The sequence below is a fragment of the Anomaloglossus baeobatrachus genome, chromosome 4 (assembly GCF_048569485.1).
Source record: "Anomaloglossus baeobatrachus isolate aAnoBae1 chromosome 4, aAnoBae1.hap1, whole genome shotgun sequence".
Classification (NCBI taxonomy): Eukaryota; Metazoa; Chordata; class Amphibia; order Anura; family Aromobatidae; genus Anomaloglossus; species Anomaloglossus baeobatrachus.
This window is the reverse complement of record NC_134356.1, coordinates 574,807,894-574,814,793: the sequence shown is the minus strand read 5'-3', so window position 1 is coordinate 574,814,793 and position 6,900 is coordinate 574,807,894.

The following is a 6,900-nucleotide window of genomic DNA, read 5'->3' as shown; positions in this document are numbered from 1 at the left end:
CCTCGCCTGAACTCGACTTGTAGAGTTCCCCCTCCAGGCTTGGAGTGGAAATGTAGTATGTGGGATTACCTGATGTGGAGATCCTTCCCTGCCCAGGTACAGGTATATTTGTGGCAACTGAACCCTGGGGTGCCACATGTACTCTGGTTAGGAGTGCAGGGAGCCAGCGCTAAGCAGTGTGCGCTGGTAACGAAGGTAAATATCAGGTTGGTTACCCGATATTTACCTTAGTCACCAAGCGCTTCCACGCGTCGCTGCTGGCTGGGGGCTGGTCACTGGTTGCTGGTGAGATCTGCCTGTGTGACAGCTCACCAGCAACCCGTGTAGCGACGCTCCAGCGATCCCTGCCACGTCAGGTTGCTGGTGGGATCGCTGGACCGTCGCTTAGTGTGACGGTACCTTTAGGTAGGGATTAGTAATGTGTTGCTCTGCGCACCTTTGCTCTGGCTAAACAGTTCAGTATAACTTTCTTTTCCATCTGACCTTGTGCTTGGATTGAATAGTCATTTTGTGCTGAAAGCTTCCATTAAAGGGACCCTGTTTGAATATTCTGTGCTAACAATGTACAGAGGCTTGTGCATCATAGTGTGGCCAATCATTTAAATAACCATCTCACCTGCTTATGTTTCAATCTCTATCCCAGAGGTTCCCAACTCCAGTCCTCAAGGCACACCAACAGTGCATGTTTTCAGGATTTCTTTAGCATTGCATGGGTGTTGGATTCAGCGCCTTTGCAGGTGATTAAATTATCACCTGTGCAATACTAAGGAAATCCTGAAAACATGCACTGTTGGTGTGCCTTGAGGACTGGAGTTGGGAACCTCTGCTCTATCCTACCTCCGTTGATGGACAACTTTGGCTTCAAATGAGAGAAGGGTGGAGATAGTTGTAATACAAGCAGGTGCTATGGTGTATTTAAATGTTTGGCCATGTCCAGATACACTGAGTGCCTGTAGTTGGTTTGAATAGTGATTCGGTGCTGACATAACCCTTTCCATCCAAACAATAAACATATTGGTGAGTAGGATGTGGCCAGTGGACCTCACTTTCCCCATCAGTGGGTGAGCAATGCTGATGACATTGTGCCTTCAACTGGGCATGTAACATGTACATGTCCAGACAGGAGCACAGTACCTGACAATAGTGCTTACATCCCAATGTAATAAACCAAAGCGCTATTCAGGTTAATCTGCAGCATGATCTGAACAGAGTAATAGCCCAAAGTATTATACATCAGTAATGAAATCATGCACTTAAAAAAAAATAAAGTATAAGTGATCACAAACCTGTAGTGTCTCCAAAAGCCACCGCGAGCGGAATGTACAGTAGGAGTCTTGTATTGGCGGCTGAAATAGTGAGAATCGTGTCTGCTTCTGTGCAAAGACAACTCACCCACCTTATCTCTGCTGCCGGATGCGGCTCAATAACGAGAACTAATAAACCACAGAGTCCGAGCAGTTTACAATGTTTTTATTATTTAAAAATACTGTCCACCATCAGGACAATTATGCAGGTCTCCTCCATGCCTCATGAGAGGCGCTATGGAGAACAAGACTTGGAATTGGCACAAGGACGTCATTTTTCGTCTATGAAGCCTTAAGATTCACAGTTGCAGTATGTTTCCCCGGCAAATACATCATGCGGTCTACAGTCTCATGCTCGACCACACTATATGTGCGCAGAACCGGAAACTGGCAAATATGAGAAAAACACAATGACCTCTCTATGCCCAAATGACAGCCATGGGAATGGCTCTGTATGGCAGTTCTCTAATATGCTTGATACAGCCACAAAGCAACCCAGCACCAGAATACAAATCAAATTTCTAGAAAGTAAACTGCATAGAAGGCTGGTAACAAACCATGGATATGACTTCTCTACCACTACATACCTATCTGCCAGCTGTGTATGGGCTCAGATCAAATTGCTCGTTTTGGACAGTGCATAGATACCAGCTATGAATGAGGATGAAGAAGACTAACTGGAATGATAACTAAGCACAAGGAATATAAAATGGCTCCTCTTATCTGTGGCTTTATTTCCTAAGTCACTTAAAGGCTTCTTTAGCGAAAGTGATGTGCTGGTTGCTGAAAATATTTTATCTATTTTTAAAGTGAACACACCAGTACATCTCATTATTAAGTACTTTCCTTCCAATTAGAGCTGAAAAACTGGGCATGTTATAATAGATAACACCCAAAAGTACCAGTAAGGGAATAGAAGGCTTAGGCTGCTTTCACACCTCCGGTTTTAGCAGAGCTGGCCAATCCGGCTCTAAAACCTATGCAACGGATGCGGTGACAAAACCACATCCTTTGCATACGTTTTTTACATGCTCGTCTGGTTTTTGCTGCTTGCGGAACGCTACTGAGCATGTGCAGTGGAAAAAAACGCATGCGGCGGCCGGATGCGGGGTTTGCCGCAGGACACTGCATGCGGCGTCCATAGGCATGCATTGCAAATCGCGCCCATCGGCCGGATACGGCGCGATGCGTTTTTTTTTTTTGCCGGACAAAAAAACGTGCCAGGCAACGTTCCATCCGGCCGCCGCATCCGGCAAAAACCAGACGGAACGCAATACACAATACGGCACTAATGTAAGTCTATGCAAAAAAAACGCAACCGGCGGCAAAAAAAACGGTTGCGTTTTTTCTGCAAAGCGCTGGATTGTGCCGCACAGGAAAAAACGGATGTGTGAAAGCAGCCTTAGTCTGGTTTCACATAGTTACAATATCCGCATACGAATGCCTGCAGTGCAGTAACCAGACCCACCCACCGACTTTTATGTTGCTCTAAACTGCTTTAGTAAAACTTGGGGAGGGTCTGACTGTTGCAGCCTAAAATTAAGCCGCATTATAGCCATGTGTAACCAGCATTAGGCCTCATATGATTGACAGTGCTGAAACCTCCAAGTTATACAGAGTTGTAAGCCTTCACCTTGTGTCTTATGCCATACCATATGCCTCAGATTTCAGAGCGGTTCTTCGGACAGATTCGTAGGAATGTGCTAAACAAATATTGCGCACGTTCCATTTGATGGTCACCTCTAAAGTCATCACTTCTGCGGGAGAATATCTAGGAAGTTGCACAATGCGTCCATAAAACATCTGTGCTTCGTTATTTGCTACGGGGTAGCTGCTGAACGAAGACATTTTCAAAAGGTGCTTGTCCTCCTGACAGATTCCATCTAAGGAACAAATCCAAAACCACAATGTACACAACACTTGACTTCACAATTTTATCAGACATTGGCACATTAATATGCAAACAATTCTGTACAATGATAAACAATGTGAGCACTTTGCTTGCACTCCTGACTTATTTTGCATAGCTTGACCACTTCAGCATGGATGGCAGAAGCCTTTACAGCTTTGCGTGCACCTGCATTCATTACTAAGAAAAGCATGCAAAGATGTCAGCTGCCAGAGAAAATGGCTGAGGATGGTATCTAAAAGTGGCCATACACCTTACATGGATAAAGCCAAACCCACTAATTCCTGCAGGACCGGCCCCAAGTGGCAGATACTGGGGAACAGTTAGGCATGTCTGATTATTTAGACAGTCCATCTTTTGTTCTCATGGGAGATGAGCAGACAACTCTGGCAGCAGCTTATTCCCCAGACACATTCATAGTTGGCCAAGCTTCAATGTATGTAGAGGGATTGTGGAGCCACCGGCTGTCGAAGGCGTATCTCTACCTTTACATTAGGTCTGTTTAGTTTTAACCTGTATGATGCAGCATGAACATTATTAGCCCAAAGCAACTATTGGTAGTCTTGTTCGCCATTGTGGCAAAAGACTTGCTCCTGTCATCAGATGTTTCCAGTCCACTAACAAGTACCTGATAATTCATTGGTGATATGAGGGCAATAAAGTTATACATTAACGTTGCAGAGCAGTGGCCCACACGGACCAGATAACGCCTATAAAGTAATAGGCACAATTTTTTTCCCCTCATTCGTATATTTTCCCTGTTTGATGGATTGGAGATTTTCTTCAATTTTCACAAACTCTCAGGAGATATGATCTCAATTTCTCCCTTGTGCATTAATGATTGTTCAAGTACAGGCGCTTGTTCATCATGGTATGGCCAAACATTTAAAGTATATTTCTCAGGTGATTTTGTAGTACACTACTAATATATACTTAAATAGGGCTTAAGGAGACCTTGTAGGAGCAGTAAGTTTTATTGTTCTACCTTATCCTGTTATCTTACTGTTAGCTCCATAGAATTCAGTGCACACTAGTCATGTGTATGTAAAATAGAATTTGCTTATTCACTGCTCCCCACCCATCTCCCAGTGCATTCACTATCACTGCTGAGAGGTGGGAGGGAATATGGGTGGGTGCAGCAGTGCAAATTCAGTTCAGAATTAAGGTGGTGTCACACACAGCGACGGCGACAACGACATCGCTGCTTAGTCACTATTTTCTGTGACGTAGCAGCGACGTCCCGTCGCGGTCGTTGTGTGTGACATCCAGCAATGATCTGGCCCCTGCTGTGAGGTCGCTGGTCATTGCTGAATGTCCTGCTTCATTTTTTGTACGTTGCTCTCCTGCTGTGAAGCACACATCGCTGTGTGTGACAGCGAGAGAGCGACGAACTGAAGGGAGCAGGGAGACTGCTTCTGGCAGCCTGCGGTAAGATGTAACCAAGGAAAACATCGGGTAACCAAGCGAAGTGCTTCGCTGGTTACCCGATATTTACCTTAGTTACTAGCGTCCGCCGCTCTCAGGCTGCCAGTGCAGACTCCCTGCTCTCTGCACGCGTAGCCAGAGTACACATTGGGTAAATAAGCAAAGGTTTGCTTATTAACCCGATGTGTACTCTGGCTAGGAGTGCAGGGAGCTAGCGCTAAGCAGTGTGCGCTGGTAACAAAGGGAAATATCGGGTAACCAGCAAAGCATTTTACTTGGTTACCCGATATTTACCTTAGTTACCAAGCGCAGCATCGCTTCCACGCGTCGCTGCTGGCTGGGGGCTGGTCGCTGGTGAGATCTGCCTGTTTGACAGCTCACCAGCGACCATGTAACGACGCAGCAGCGATCCTGATAAGGTCAGGTCGTCAGTTGTGATCGCTGCTGCGTCACTATGTGTGACCCTAGCTTTACTTTCACTGTTATCAGCACTGAGAGGGGAGAGCAGGTCATAAGGTCAGGTCGTCAGTTGTGATCGCTGCTGCGTCACTATGTGTGACCCTAGCTTTACTTTCACTGTTATCAGCACTGAGAGGGGAGAGCAGGTCATATGCCGTTTTCTATTTACATATGCTTGACTAGTTACTATGTCACACTGGATCCTACAGAGCTAACAACAAGATAACAGGATAATGTACAGCAATAAACTTACCGATCCTGAAATGTCTCCTTAAGCCCTATTTAAAGATAAGATTAGTATTATACTACAAAAATCACCAGCCACATTCACTTTAAGTGCATTTTACCCCCTGCTTGTTTTCCATTTAGCTCTGTACTTTTCTGGCTCTTTGAAGCTAGAACTGTCAAGGATGGAGGATGTTCTTAATTGTTTGGCCACACCATGATGTTCAAGCACCAGTCCCCTTAATTAACCTCCTTATTGTTCACACCAACCCATCCTACAGGTCTTGTCCTGCCTTGCACTTTCCTTTCTCAGCTGCCTTGATTTTTGTTTTTGTCATAAAGTTGCTCTGTGACTATAACTTAACTACAAGTCTACTTTTTATTTTTTTACACATAGCACGCCAACAAAACAAATTCTAAAAAGCAATTAAAAAAAGTAAAGATAATTTTGATAACAAAATAATACTATTTTCTTAAAATATAACCTTGAAACAGTCTCTGCAATACAAAAGTAAGGTACAATAATATGTTTGGAGGCAAATAGATCCCCACTTTTGTAGGGAATGGGTAGAAGGTCCATTAATGATGACACAGGCAGTTAACTACGAAGCACAACATATAACAACTAGGATTATGGGGAGGAAACGACAGCAGTCATTCTATTATGGACAGGTCCTGGGCTTGTGCACTTGCTAAACAGCCATTCAATGGGTTAATATGCATCTATGCAGAATGGTTCTTCCAGTCCAGCAGTATACATGACCACTGTGCTGAAATAATCAACACTTCTATAGTCCTTGGCACCCAACATTTCAGGGTTTATTTTGAGCTCTCAGGGTCACGTTTCATAGGACCAGGGACTGAGATGATAGACACATGGCTAGGACAGACACAGCATATACCACACTCTTTTGATAAGTTATCGCTCCACAAGTGCATTTGACTTCTTCACTACCAAAAAGGATATACATAACACATAGCAAACTCTTAACTGATAGCTCCAAGCCTGTTCCCACACAAGTAACCGATATATAATCTCACTGATATTCAGAACAGTTCAGTGTGTGTCTGACTTCTAATATCATAAAACTTGGTAACGTTATCCCACACAGACACAGCACAGAGCTCACCTTCTCTTAGTACATAGACCTCCGGATATAAAGCACCTCCTAGTACACAGACACCATGATATAGCGCTCTCACCTCCTAATACACAGACTTGACAACATAGAGCCGTCACTCTCTTCCTAATACACAGCATCAGGACATAGAGCTCTGCCCTCCTAATACATGGAACATCAGGATTCAGCGCTCTCCCCTCCTAAGGCCGGTTTCAGACGTCCGTGTTTACCGTATTTTTCGCTTTATAAGACGCACTTTTCCTCCCCAAATTTTGGGAGGAAAATGGGGGGTGCGTCTTATAAAGCGGTACCGAGGGGGGGTCCTGTCTGAGGCGATCAGGCGGCCGGGTGCCTGTGGCTGCATGCAAGCGGCCGGGTACCTGTACTTGCGTGCAGCGGCAGCCGGGTACCCATGGCTGTATGCGGGCGGCAGCGGGTGCTGTGTGGGGTCGGCAGC